Source organism: Leptinotarsa decemlineata, unplaced genomic scaffold (genome assembly GCF_025532065.1).
Source record: "Leptinotarsa decemlineata unplaced genomic scaffold, Ldec_3_MD MMD2_tig00000882_RagTag_RagTag, whole genome shotgun sequence".
NCBI classification, from domain to species: domain Eukaryota; kingdom Metazoa; phylum Arthropoda; class Insecta; order Coleoptera; family Chrysomelidae; genus Leptinotarsa; species Leptinotarsa decemlineata.
Window position 1 is genome coordinate 4704851 of NW_027412556.1, and position 15461 is coordinate 4720311.

General features: G+C 40.2%; 1 protein-coding gene across 1 annotated transcript in view; it reads right to left on the bottom strand.

The window, feature by feature from the left end:
- LOC111502769 (growth factor receptor-bound protein 14) overlaps positions 1-15461 on the bottom strand; it is a 339060-nt gene that overhangs the window by 308645 nt on the left and 14954 nt on the right. The gene's annotated exons all lie outside the window — the stretch shown is intronic.

The window sequence follows — 15461 nt, forward strand, 5'->3', positions numbered from 1 at the left end:
TCTTTCAAGGAATGGTCAGAGGTCATTCGATTTCCAATCATCTCTAAGAGCGGTGCCTGTGTGAAAGTAGCGATTCACGTCGGATTTGAATCACTGGACAATAATCTCATTTGGAAAAACGTTCTCAAGAAGTTTATTCCACATGCAGTTCTCCAGCTGAAAGCATTCGAGGTGTACTGAGTTGAACCTCAAAATGATGAGCAGCCACAGTCCGTCGCGTATTTTTGATATGCACCTCCAGTGAAAGTATCTATAAAAGACTGACAAACCTCCAACCTGCCTTCGGTGTTCCAGACTATCAAGGTTTCAAGTGATGTTCGTGTCTCCAATAAGGCAGATGGCAGTTTTCTGGATGGAATCCAGCAACTCCAGAGTATGCTTAGGGGCGGAGCTCATAAATGAGAAAAATACTTCAAAGAAGGTCTGATCTCAGCTTTATAAAGCATCAAAAGTTGCTGAGGTGTGTTCGCTTTCTGAACCGTGGTGCCCTTCGGTTTCATGGCTTTTCTGGTCTCGAAGGCACTGTATCCATTCGATCTCAAGGACCCTTCAAGGTATTTCAGTTCCCTCTCCAGATGTTCTGGTTCACATATTCTCCGAGCCCGTTCCGTTAGAGTGGAGATGACTCCTCTCTTTTGCAGCCTTTGCAATTCCAGCGACATGATTGTGCCAAGACTTATTGGTGTCCAGTTCAACGACCAACAAACCTATCGAAGCAGAAAGCGAAATTGTCTGTCCTGACATTATTATATCCGGTTCGGAGACAATCATCTTTATGGAGAAAACCGATGCCTGGGTTTTCCTGGCATTGAATTGAACCTGGTTACTTTCAACCCAATTCGAAACCACCGGATCCTTTTTCGCTTTCTGAACCGTGGTGCCCTTCGGTTTCATGGCTTTTCTGGTCTCGAAGGCACTGTATCCATTCGATCTCAAGGACCCTTCAAGGTATTTCAGTTCCCTCTCCAGATGTTCTGGTTCACATATTCTCCGAGCCCGTTCCGTTAGAGTGGAGATGACTCCTCTCTTTTGCAGCCTTTGCAATTCCAGCGACATGATTGTGCCAAGACTTATTGGTGTCCAGTTCAACGACCAACAAACCTATCGAAGCAGAAAGCGAAATAGTCTATCCTGACACTATTATATCCGGCTCGGAGACATTTATCTTTATGGAGAAAACCGATGCCTGGGTTTTCCTGGTATTGAATTGAACCTGGCTACTTTCAACCCAATTCGAAACCACTTGATCCTTTTTCGCTTTCTGAACCGGGGTGCCCTTCGGTTTCATGGCTTTTCTGGTCTCGAAGGCCCTGTATCCATTCGATCTCAAGGACCCTTCAGGGTATTTCAGTTCCCTCTCCAGATGTTCTGGTTCACATATTCTCCGAGCCCGTTCCGTTGGAGTGGAGATGACTCCACTCCAACCCAATTCGAAACCACCTCTAGATCCTCATTGAGATGTGCAACCTCCTGCGGCCAGTGAAGATGTGCATCCGCAGCCGATGTCTTGAAATACAAATTGAATGATGAGACAAGTGTGTTGTCGTTAGCAGAGCAATATATTGGATTCTTCGTTTTTTGCAAGTCGTTGATAAACAATAAAAAGAGGGTTGGAGACAATATGGATCCCTGGGAAACACCACCTTAAACAACAATAATAATCCATTTATCAACATTCGTAAAAATGTACCTGGTCAGTATTCAGTTGGTATTTGGTTAAGAATCAAACAAATCAAGAAGTTAATGTAGAGTTTGATGAAAAAAGTGAATCAATTCACGAAACAAGCCAGTTTTGAATATTTTTCACTGATATGGATATTGACAGGGATGTCCTTCCGAAATCTGATCTTATTTTAGAGGTTGTCTGTCGTACTGTCATGGTTTTAATTAATAATAATTATCATATCAATTCACAAGTAGGGAATAGAAAAGGAAAAAAATTCTCCCGGGGTGAAATGAGGTTCCAAATTTTTTGCTCCAACTAGTCGAACTACTTTTAAATTTTCCTCTATAACAAACGATACGTCTTTTTTATTTCTAGATTGGCTCACTGGATTCATCTTCAGGAATACTTTACGCTACGATATTTGGCAAAGTTCAAATATGATGAAAACCTCTTCCGTTTCTAAGGGTTCTTTGATGATACATTATTTTGCCAGCGTTGGCAACATTGGTCGCGGCAGCATGCGCGAATACTTTGGCGGGCCCACACCATCGTAGTACAGAAAATCGATTTACTAGTCTGGAAACTCAGCAGGACACGCTGCTCTGTTTACTATTGCGATGGCCCGTGTTTGAACTGGTACGTGCAAAAACCAGGTCAGTTTCCGCCCCCCTAACGGGGTGGTTACACGTGTACACCACTCCGGATGGTGAATGTTCATGTGTCCATGTAAGGAATGTTTGAAAGGCAATTGCCTACTTTAGGTCCCAGCGCACTTATATTGGCTAGCTTAGGTTAGGTTCAGCAACTGTTTTAATTCAACTTTTAAATATTCTCAATATAATATAAATTTAATATTAGTACTAGTAATTGAAGGTTAGATTTGGAATTAGGTTAGGTTGGGTTTTATTTTAATTGTGCATTCTTATTTATATGCGCCGAGACCTAAACTAGGCAATCCCCGCAAGGCATAGGTTTTTTGTCCCTTGGGACACCGCAGCCTCTTGGGCTTATTGCGCTTATTCTCCCATCTTTTCATGACACCCATTCCACCAGTCGCGTTCCCTGTACTAGTTTGTACAAGTTCCATGTTGGATGTTCGTCATATTCTTCTGGACGTAATTTTGTACTTCCATTTATTACCTGCCTCCTGTGATTCAGTGCCTCACATTTGCCTAAGATGTGTAGAGCTGTTTCTATCCCTCCGTTGCATAATCTGCAGCTGAGGTCTCCGTTGCACAGCCCCATCTCATTCAAGTATCCTCTAAGCAGACAATGACCGGTCAGTAACCCTGTAATTATTCTGAGCCGATCCCTACTATATTGAAGTAGTTCTTCGGTTCTTTTCTCGGACGGTTCCCTAATGAAGGTTCTACTGTGTTTGTTGCCAGGTACTTTTGTCCAGTACTCTGTGTGCTTCTTATTGGTCCATGTCCTAGTCTGATTTCATACCAATGATTTCGGTACCCCCAGAGCTGGTTCTGGACCTAAATATGAAGTTGATGATCCGTGTCTAGCGCATTCATCAGCTTTATCATTACCTGTGATTCCTGAATGCCCTGGTAACCAGTACAAAGTTAATTTGTTCCTGTTTGTAAGTTCTTCTATGATAATGATGAATTATTCAATGATAAGGATATTGCAGACGGCTTTGCTACTTTCTTCAAATTAACTTTCACGAATAGCGGTGTGCCGGTAAACCCCACACTAGTTTCTGAGTATGACCTAGACATCATTGAAATTGATGATATTAAGGAACAAGAGGTTGAGAATGCTATTAAGACACTGAAACCTGAAGCAGCCATTGGAATCGATGGCATTCCAGCCTACTTTTTCAAGGCTTACTGTGACTTGTTAAAGCAACCACTGACATTGATATTCAATCTTTCTCTCAAAGAAAATCGTTTTCCAAGCTTTCTCAAAATTGACAAAGTTACCCCCATACACAAAAACGGCAATAAGAACAATGTAAGAAACTACAGACCTATAACAGTCTTACCAGCTTTGTCGAAGATATTTGAACAGGTAATATATAATCGAGTATACAACCACGTGGACTCAGTAATAATCGACCAACAAACAGCACGGCTTTATTCGTAATAAATCTACCATTACCAATTTATGCGCATTTAGTAACTTTGTTACGGACGGAATAAAAAATGGCTATCAAATAGATGTTATATACACTGAACAGGCCAAGACATTCGACTTAGTTAACCACGAGGTTTTGATCCTGAAATTAAAAGCATTCGGTTTCACAAACAACACACTTGATTTCTTTCACTGCTATCTATCCAACAGAATACAGTTCGTAAAGGTTAACAACGTATTTTCCTTCAAATTCACTACTACTTCGGGAGTTCCGCAGGGCTCGATTTTGGGACCTCTCCTTTTCGTGTTATTTGTTAATGACATTTCTCGGTATATCGGGCATTCTCAATTTCTCCTATATGCCGATGATCTCAAGCTGTTTAGAAGAATTGAAAGCGAAAACGATTCTGATATGCTTCAAGATGATCTCAATAATCTATCTACTTACTTTTCATTATCTGACCTATCTCTCAACGGAGCTAAATGCAAAATAATGAGTTTCACACGAAAGAAGTCACCCACTATCAAGGACTATTTCATTAATTTCATTTACAGAGAATCAATGAGATGAAAGATGTCGGGATTATTTTTACTGGTGTGTTCAGTTTCTCTGGGCACATTGAATACTCAGTATCTGAATGTTATAGAAAAATGAGCTTTATCTATATATCTAGCCGTAAAGTCATTCACGATACTTGTTTGTTACTCTTTAACTCCATCGTTCGTTCTAAGCTGGAATATGGTTGTGTCATTTGGAATCCAAAGACTTTTTATATTCTGAAACTATAGAAAAAGTCCAGAAACGATTATTAAGAACTCTTTTTCAGAAAACACAATGTTTGGCCTTTATTTATATCATATTCTAGACAATTACAAAAATTTAACATGCAACCATTGAAAGACCGCCGTGAGTCCTCGGAAATAATTTTTGTTTTTAACATTCTTAGAAAACTGAAAGTACCTCAAATTCTCTATAATATTGATTTTATTGTACCTGACGTAAGACTGAGAAGAAGAGACAATCTATTTCGTATCTCAAACAATTTGTCTCCTCTTCAACAATGTCTCGAAACAGTTAACAAAATGGCGAGGAACTGTGAACTGGATATATTCAGTATTACAGAGGGACAACTCCTCCAAATGCTCAAATGTGTTTGAATAATTTTACGGCCATTTTATTATTTACTGTTTCATATTGTAATATTTTATATAGATTTCAACTGTACCAATGGTATTCAATGAAAACTATATGTAAGGAACTTTCGATAAAACTGTACATCATGTAAGTGGAAACCATTCTGTTTGTTGTTCAGTATAAATAAATTTCTATTCTATTTCTATTCTATTCATAGCATTCCCAGACCAGTTTTGATGTCACCTTCGGGTTTGTCAGAGCCCCTAGTGCGCTGTTGCTGTCTGTTAAAATATTGATCCGCACATTTCTTTGAGGTTTCAATTCAAGCCTTGCACACTGCAAGATAGCATACACTTCCGTCTGAAAGGCACAGGTACTCTAGTAGGTACTATAATTCAGTACGCATTAAGGGCAAGAAAAATCTTCCAAATAACTATAGACCAGTCGTTTTGCTATCAGTGATATCAAAAATCATGAAGAAAGTCGTAAACCACCTTATCCTCAAATATTTGGAAGGCTTCAATATCTTGAGCGATCATCAAAATGGCTTTCGAAAACAAAGATCAACAGGCGACCTTCTATCATATGTCACTCATATTTGGAATGACGCAATTGAGAAATATAGAGAGTCGAGAGCTGTCGCGCATGATATCTCTAAGACCTTTGACCGTGTGTGGCATGAGGGTTTGCTGGGCAAACTACGATGCTATGGCTTGTCGTATCATTTTTGTGTAGGGCTCTTCAGCTTCCCGAAAGAACGTTTCCTGTAAGTGGCCGTCGATGGATCTCTCAATATCAACATCAACGTTAGTGTTTACCACGGATCCATTTTGTCTCCAACCCTCTTTTCATTGTTTATCAATGACTTATTAGAGAAAACCAAGAATCCAATATATTGCTTTGCTGAGGACAACACACTTGTCTCGTCTCGTCAGCAGAAGTACCCGGCCTGACCTAGAGATGGCTGTGGTTTTTCGAAAAATATAGTTGTATTAGAAAGTACACAATCTATAAAAGCATATGTTCCAAGTTTGAAGACGCTGCGTTGTTTAGTATTTGTTTGGCAGCCATCAATAACGAACGTTTTCGGTGAATTTGTGAAAATGAAGGAAATTGATCATCGTTATGTAGTACAATACTTTCATTTAGGCCTCAGCCCAACCAACAGTTGAATATTGGATAGCAGAGTAGCAGTAAAAACGTTTTGAGCTGTTCAACTTCTTCGTAATATTCATTACCATTATTATAAATGTTCCTGAGCACTGACCTCTTTCAGACTTCCTCTGTTGCCGCCGCCCAGACATAGGCCTCGAATCGTGAATGGCGCGAGCATGCGTAGAACTTTGGCGGTTCTTGCACTCGTAGTACAAAACACCGAAAATCGATCTAGACGTCTGGATGTTGGCAGGGCACGCCGCTCTGTTTACTATGGAGGCAGTTGTAAGCCGCCTCGCGCCTGAACTCGTTTCTCGAACTAGGTCGCATCCCCGCGCTCGCCTGCCCCTTTACGTTTTATTCGACACGTGCAAGTGCATTGATGGGTGGGGAAGTAATCGGAATGATGACTTTAAGTGAATTTCCTTTTCTTCCTTTCCTACCAATATATTCCACATTTTTCTATTGTCCACGAAACTATCCACATCTATCACATCCATCACAATCATCACATTCATCACATCCATCACGAAACTATCCACAATGACTGATTTTTTTCTAAACGATACTATAGATCTCTTGATTTCCATATTGAGGTAGCACTCTAGAATATCTATCTTCACAAAAAAATCGAAATTTCCGAGAGCCGTAGCCTCATCTTTCAAGAAACATTCACCAGCTAGGTTGAGAAAAAATCTGTTTAAAATCTGTTTTTCCGTTAACTAGCTGTCGCACCCCTACGAACGACAATCCTCAGAAGTCGAAACTTGTGCGAGCTAAGGATTAACGAGGTCTTACCTTTTAACGTGTGATTCCTAACACGGGTTGGACGGTAGCAAGTGAAGATCGATCGTTCAGACTAGGGCTTGAACCACCGACCAACACGGCAGTCAATTCGAGTGAGTGAACAAAGCACTCACGTCGAACCGCTTGGCTACCGACCAATCAAGAACTCTGGAATCAGCAAAAATATCACACACTTGACCTTTCCTGGTAGCAATTCGTGAGAAATCTGAGCTCCATAGATTTACTGGCAGATGGATTTCTCGAATAGGAGCAGAAGAATGGCCATTACGATAACCTGACTTATATCGCCTTCAGATTTTTTAGAAAACCGATTGTTCATGACATACAATTTGTATTTTGAAAATAACTATACCAAAAACCAACTACTTGAAGTTTTACAGACAAAAACATTTGAAAAATGTATGGACATCCCCGCTATTTTTGTGTTTTCAATCCCATCGAGTTGATTTGGGGAAAATTGAAACAAAGTATCAGGCGAAAAAATAATTTTTCAAAATTTGATAAGAATGTGATAGAGCTAGTTGAAAAAGAAGTATCTAATATTACCGAAGCAGAAAAGAATCAAAAAAGTAATTTTAGTTGAAAAAGACTATACGGAGATTGGACACTTCCATATAAATCGTGGTGATAATAAATATAATGGTAGGAATCCTATCCGTGAGAACTTTAGATTTAACATTTCAAACCTTTACGTGAAGAAGAGGTTAATTGAGAAGAAGAACTCACGTAAAATTTAACAACAATATTTAAAGTAGGTAATGATTTATATATATATATATATATATATATATATATATATATATATATATATATATATATATATATATATATATATCTCTGCCGTAGACACGATCAAAAATAACAAAACTGTGCTAAAAGGCCGTGTCCGAATAGATCCTGAAGCACTAAACGTTTCGTCTGCTACTGCGGCAGACATCATCAGTGGTATGCGCATTGACTGCAAGGACGAAGGCTTCATTTCTAAGTCTCATGAACACAACACTGCGACGTTTTCTATGACATTTTTCAATGGCCACTTTCATGCCATCTCGATCGAAGGAATCTAGATAGTGGGGAACAGAATGCTACCCTGTCTCAAAATAGCAGTGATTCACAGGAATTTCCTCTGTGAATCACACAATGAACTTGTCGGCCAAATTTAGCTTCACGACCCGCATGGGTTTATATTCTCCTTTACATTCATTAACGGTGAATGATGTCAAAAAATAAAATTATATCACTCACATCAAGCGACATCCAAATATACCTATTATACGGGGTGTTTCAGAACCCGGCGGACAACATCATGCTACGTTATTCCTTCCACAATTTTAATATACCATAATAATAATAATTTTAGTAATTTTCTGCGACCATAAGAGATCAGGAATTGGATCCATTCCCTTCAAGGCAGCTGCCTGAACGGCTAATGAACTTTGTTTACTTTTCGACACCGTCACCGAGTTGACCGCAGTTGACCGCAGATATCACTTCACTCCTGCGGCAACACAAGGATAGGCCAATGCATGGGGTCTTCTTCAACAACATTGAAGAGCTAAGCTCATCAAAGTACCTGCCATTCACTTTTCTAAGGTCGAGTTTGCTGAAGTCGGAAACTGAAGGGTTCATCATGACCTATCAGGATGGTGTTTTCAACACCTTAGCCTACCGCAGCGTCATTTACCGTCGACACGTCCAGCATATGCGGTCTCAGCCTATATACTACACTTTCTTACTATCTATGACACGTTTACGCTACTGCCCAGACACCAGGGTTGCACAATGGGGGATTTTGAATTCGTTGTATCTAGTTTATCAGAACTAATCATTCCCAACCATCAGGCTTATGCAAGCTAATAACCCTGATGTAGTTATTCTCAACCATCATAGCAAGACAACATTCGAAATGGTGTTTTCAGCTCAGGATGAGAGGAATATTATCTAAAAAAAAGGAGGAAGAGCAGATATTAGTATAGATATTTTCCCTTCAAACCCCGCAGACCGTCCTAACCACTTCGTTAACATGGTTGTTCTCAATATTGAAAACCTTAATGAAGCATCGAATCTCGTTTCCATTATCTTTTTGATCGAAGAGACACCAGTGACTGTGGTAGTCACCAAATTCTTATACAATTGGAACTATTTCGCTGAGAATACATTCCCAAAGTACGCCACTGCTCCCCAGTTCTCAGCTCTCTAGCTCACAGGAAGCTGAATTTAAGTCGCCAATAACGCATAACAACAATCAAGTGCACCAAACGAGGTTCAAGTTTTGGGGTATAATAATAGGAATCCTCCGTTGAAAGATGAATAACGTTTTCATCCAATTCACCCCAGCCAGGCAGGGGTACACCGTGAAGGGCGGTACTGATGTCTGAGGACACTCATGCCGCCATACCATTAACACCCACATCATCATGACCCGTTTGTCCTTCTGGCAAACATCAGTGCAAAGGGTAAGGGAGCCAGGCTCCAACCTGTCTAAATTCAAGATAATAATAGGAAACCGGAATGCATGTGTTAACAGGCCAGAAGGGATGAAAGACCCCCGATCATAAAAATGAATGGCAGGGAGTTAGAGATAAGAATGAGCGTGAGATACCTGGGAATTGTAGTGGACTCTGGACTTTTGTTCATATACCACCACAAGGAGGTTAGAAGAAAGCTGAGTATGCTAGCAGGGAAAATGAGAAGATGGACTGGGCGGAATATTCGACTAAGGAGAGAATGTGACAGAGTGATAATCGGAAGGGTTGCCAAGCCTGCAGTCATGTATGGAGTGCAAGTGTGGGGGAGCAGAGTGCATGACAGCAGAGTCCAAGAGACAGCGCAGCGCAGCCCAGAGGCCCTTTCTCATCGCCTCATGTGGGGACGGCACCGTCGGCTGCGCTTAGCGTGATCTCGGATATACCAGATGCCATGAATGGAGAACAAATGGGAAAAGACAGATTGAGGACAGGGTGAAAGGAATTGATAAGGTACTCCCCTGGATGTAAGGGATGCTGCTGGAGGAAGTGGAGGACCAGAGTATGCCCAAGGTGTACGTGAATGCCGGAGCAAACATGGAAAACGGAAGAATAGGCATAGGTTAGGCGTATGAAAGGAATGAGGGTCAATAGTTACGAGGAAATGAACGAATCATAGGACAGGGCAGCGTGAACGAAGCAGAATTGATTGCGATAGAAAATGTGATAGGTACATGTGATAGGTACATGAGAGCGTTAGAATGGTCAGTGATTCTGCCATGGCTATGGAGCGGATGAATGCGATACGAGTTAAGAATAAAAGGATGGCCATGATTCACAGAATGGTTGAGGCAAAAAGGGCAAGGGGGCACGGACCCAAATTGTAAGGCATAGGGGACATCAGAGCGGCAATCTTGGCAATAAAAAGGCCCATGAAGAGGCAACTCGAAGACTTGGCCTCGAAAATGTAGCTTGGAATGTGAGAAGAATGGACAGTAACAATGAGCAGAGAAAAAAGATGCATCACGGAAGAATGGCAGAGGGAATGGGGAGACGGAACGACTGGGCGGCTGTTATACAGATACTGTAAAACAGTCGGGATTGAATCTCTTAATCTGCCGAGGAAGGCTTTCCAACTGTTCACGGGGCATTGAAACTTCCCGGGTTACCTAGCCAGGTTCAACCTGGGACCGGAGGTTCAGTGCCCCTGTGGCTGGGAGGAACCTGAAACGGCAGAGCATGTGCTTGAGAGATGTATGGAAGGAGGGAAAGTTGGATGGCGCGAATGGAAAGAGCGACTTGAACGAGAAAACGGAGGAATGCAACTTAGGGGTGTGAATAGAAAGAAAAAGGAATGGATTCGCGTCGCGAATAAATGGGCAGAGAGTGTTGTGAGGGATGAAAGGGAACAATGAATGGCAAGCTGTTAAAAGGAACTGTGCAAGGGAAGATGATGTATGGTTCACTTCCCAGTCCTGGCATACTACTAAGACTTAGAGTTGGTGTGTGAACCTAGATTGTAAATATTTTTTGGAGGCTATTGTAGCAATGTCTGTTTTTATTTTTTTTGTAATTGAATAGTGTGTTTGAGGGGAATGTAGTTAGTTAATTTCATGTTAAAGAATGAATTATAATTTAATTTCGTTGGAAAATAAAGGAAAAGGGGTCTTCTACCCCGCTGGTTCCGGCGCGCGCCGACTGCACGAAGGGGGTGGGGTGAGTTCAGAGGAGTAGGGGTTCCCCTGACAGTGGTGGCGCTAGATAGTTGTAGTTCATATTCTAACTACTTTGTTAAGATTTGTGTTTTCATTGTTGAAGGCCTTGATGGACTTACAACCAGTTTGTAAGCATCAAATCTCGTTCCATTATATTTTTGATCAAAGAAACACGAGTGACTGTGGTAGTCACCAAATTCTTATACAATTGGAACTATTTCGCTGAGACTACATTCCCAAAGTACGCCACTCCTCCCCAGTTCTCAGCTCTCTAGCTCACAGGAAGCTGAATTTAAGTCGCCAATAACGAATAACAACAATCAAGTGCAACAAACGAGGTTCAAGTTTGCGTAGGTCATGGTTGTGTGCTTCCGCTAGACTGCTTGGTTACTCAGCTTGTTTTCACACACGACCCGTCTTGTTTGTATGAATAATATCAATGAATTACACATGCACCGGATGTCTCACGGCGAATGGACACACTGAATGCACTTTGAAGATATCTTCTTGAAATTTCGATGATATGCATGATCACATTATCTCTTAATGAAAGAATGTAAACTTTCACGGGCGGAGATAACTGTGTGAAAGCTACTTTCCAGTTTTTTGGCCGTGGTCTGCAGTTATTTATGCCCTACGTTTCGTCTACCACTGTGGTAGACATTATCAAAGGCGAGTTGGTGCTTCCGTTGTTCCGAATGTTGTAACTACGATGACTCTGGTTTTATATTATCTTTGTTGTTGTTGTTGGGGTTGCTTTGACGTTCTCTTTCCTGGGTCGTTTGGCTCGCTCAAATTCTCCTTCGCTGAGCCCATTCCCTTTGAAAGCATTTTTCAGGTGAGTGAGTTCCTCAGGAAGATTCTTAGGTTCAGAAATACGTCGTGGCCCCTCAACCAACGTTTCAATTGCCTGTTCCTTCTATTGTGGCTGGTGATTAGAGTCCAGGTACCTGTCTGGGTGTGTTGAATTCCTGTACTCTGTGGCCCGATGTACCATCTTCAAGTCTGTTTACAAGAACATCCAAGAAAGCTAGAGTTCCTTGGGTTTTTCGTTACATTGTGAACTGGTCTTTTGGATCGAGAGAGTACAACATTATATCTTTTTTGAATAGACAGTATGTCACAGTACGTCAATTGAATATCGAGATAAAAACAACAACATAACAATATTTTTCTTTCCTCGGAGTCCTGAAAAGAAACGCTCCGAGTGACGCATTGTCACGAAAAAATACAGAAAAGTTGAGAATTGAATGAATGTTATTGACTTATTCCCGAAGGTTAGGCTGGTCGGGCCCTGTCCCTTAAGCCCTGACACATTCGGAAGGGCGAGCCAGCATCGTCAAAACAATGACCACTCCCCACACCGTGGGGTAAGTGATCATTGGATCCGAGAATCATGTGCCCTTAGCAGACGCAATGAGCCAAGAATGACAGCGATCTGCGGTTGACCGGCCAAAATGTCTGCCGCAATGCTCTAAACCGGTATGATGTTGAGATTAGAGAGTATAGAGAGTATCATATCACCAAGGACAATCACAACACAACAAAAAAATATTTTTTGAATGTTTCCTACACTAAATTAGTCGATTTCTACTAATTTTGGGGTGATAAAAACGAAAATAACAATGAAAAATTTTTATTAGCTCTGGTTTTTGAGATACACAGTACTTAATCTTAAAGAGTAGTTATACTATACGTAAAAAGTGAAAGTACATAAAACAATATTGTTATGTTTCTTTTAGAATATTTTAAGTACAAAATTAATAAAAAAAACATTATTCTTAGTGTTTTGACAAATAAAAGAAGTTTGTACCACCAAATTTCAATTAAGTCCATCCGATTCATTGTAAGATCGCTGTCGTTTAGCTTGTCTTTTATAAAACACTTCTGGAGCATCCCTACACACAGACCAGCAGTAGTCTGCAAGCATTGCTTCATTCCAACGGCCCTGATATCTCTGTTCCATTAAGGCAATGTCTTGATGGAATCTTTCTCCATGTTCGTCACTCACAGCTCCACAGTTTTGTGGGAAGAAATTAAGATGAGAGTGAAGAAAATGAATTTTTAAGGACATGTTGCATCCAAGTTGGTGGTAAGCTTGAAGAAGCTCTTTAACCAATGCTGTGAAGTTATCATCTCTTTTGTTACCTAAAAACCCATGTACAACCCCCTTAAAGGCTTCCCAGGCTCTTTTTTCATTTCCTGTTAAAATCATGTCAAAAGCAGGATCATTTACGATTTCACGGATTTGAGGCCCAATAAAGATGCCTTCCTTGACTTTAGTAATCACTCAACCTGGGAAACTTTGCTCTCAAGTGCTTAAAAGCTTGTCCTTCCTGGTCCATGGCCTTCACAAAGTTTTTCATTAGTCCCAACTTAATATGTAATGGGGGAAGGAGAACATCCTTAGGATCTACAAGAGGCTCGTAAACTACATTTTTCTCATTAGGGTTTAGGTCTCGTGTAGGCCAGTTCATTTTTTTATAGTGAGATTTTCTATCCCGACTGTCCCACAGAAACAAAAAACAACAGTACTTGGTGAACCCTAATTGCATTCCTAGGAGTATAGCAATGACTTTCAGATCACCACAGATGTGCCACTTGTGTTGTTCATATTTGATTGATTGGAGAAGTGTTTTCATATTTATATACGTTTCCTTCATGTGAACTGCATGACCTATAGGAATAGAGGGTAGCTGATATCCATTATGCAGAAGTACAGCTTTTAAGCTTAGTTTTGAAGAGTCTATAAACAGTCTCCATTCAGATGGAGTGTGATCCAAATCAAGCAGTCCATCAAACCATTAACATCAGAACAAACTACGAGGTTTTCTTTTTTCTCAAAAAAGGAAGCAAATCTTTTTGACGCTGTCTGTACTGAGATATTTAGATATTTTCACATCATGTTTTAGAAGATTCCACTGTTGTAGTCTTGACCCTAACAGCTCAGCCTTTTCCTTAGACAAGCGAAGATCTCTTATAAGGTCACTCAACTCTGCTTGATTAATTCTGTGCGGATCACTAGACCTATCGCTTACCTCAAAATCAGGGTCATAGGATGTAGAAGGATGGGTTGCTCCTTCTAAACAGTCTTCATCACCTTCCTCTAAAATTTCATAGTTTTGGGGTGGAGAAGGGACTGGCAAATTGTCTGAGTGTGGTACAGGCCGAAGAGCAGATGGGAGATTAGGGTATTTAACCGTTCCTCTTTTCTTCATAGATAAACCTTGCTTAATGGGAGGAGTTAAGCAGAAATAACAGTCGTCTGTATGATTGGTAGCCTCACGCCAAACTATAGATACTGCAAAAGCCATTGCCCGTTTTTTATTTTTCAGCCACTCTCGCAATATGACGAAACAAGAATTACAACATATATGAGGAGCCCATGATTTATCTTGGTCCCCAACTTTCACACCAAAATAATGTTCATAGGCTGTCTTAACGATAGGTGTCATTTTACGTTTCTGAGCCTTAAATGTTATTTCACCACATATATAGCAAAAGCTATCGACAGAATTCACACACTTTCGAGGCATTTCAGATCAGCACTTAAATTAATTCAAAAATCAACTTCACACGATAATTTCAATAGCAACCACGTGCGTACAATTGACAAACTCACATAGGTTATGTATACTACTTAAGAACAGCTGATGAGAGGGGTGTTATGTAAACAAACAAGTGTACCAACTGTTGGTGATGAAATATTTCATTTGTTGAAAACTCAATATACATATATATATAATATAATGATACTATATCTTGAAAACAAGACTTCTTCGATTGACGACTTGTTTATTTTGTGGAAATTCATGTTCACTGAGGATACACTACAAAAACACACTTTTGTCTATTTTCCACTATATTTCTTTATTGTTGACCGGTTTCGGCTATTATACCATTTTCAAATGGTATAATAGCCGAAACCGGCTATACCATTTTCAAATGGTATAATAGCCGAAACCGGTCAACAATAAAGAAATATAGTGGAAAATAGACAAAAGTGTGTTTTTGTAGTGTATCCTCATTGAAAACAAGAGCTAATATATAATTTTTATGGTCACTTTCGGTTTTAACACGTGGAAATACATTAAAATCATCTAATTTCAACCCCGAAACAAAAACTTTGTTGTGTCTGATTATAATCAGAACTACTATCTCAATATAGTAGTCTGGATAGAGTCTGTGGAGTTCAAAGAGAAATATCTACCTCTTTTCGAATGATATTCTTCTCACCCGAAGCTGAGAACTCAATCACGAATATCGTCTTGCTCTAATGAACGAGAAGAACTACATCAGGCGTATTAGCTTGCCAGAGCCTGGGAGTAAATATCATAAATCAACAGAATTTAGTTTTGAATAAGTCGCTATATCTAATTTAGGCCCCCCAAAGGGATGAATTCATAAGGTTCGTATATATTTCGAAGTAG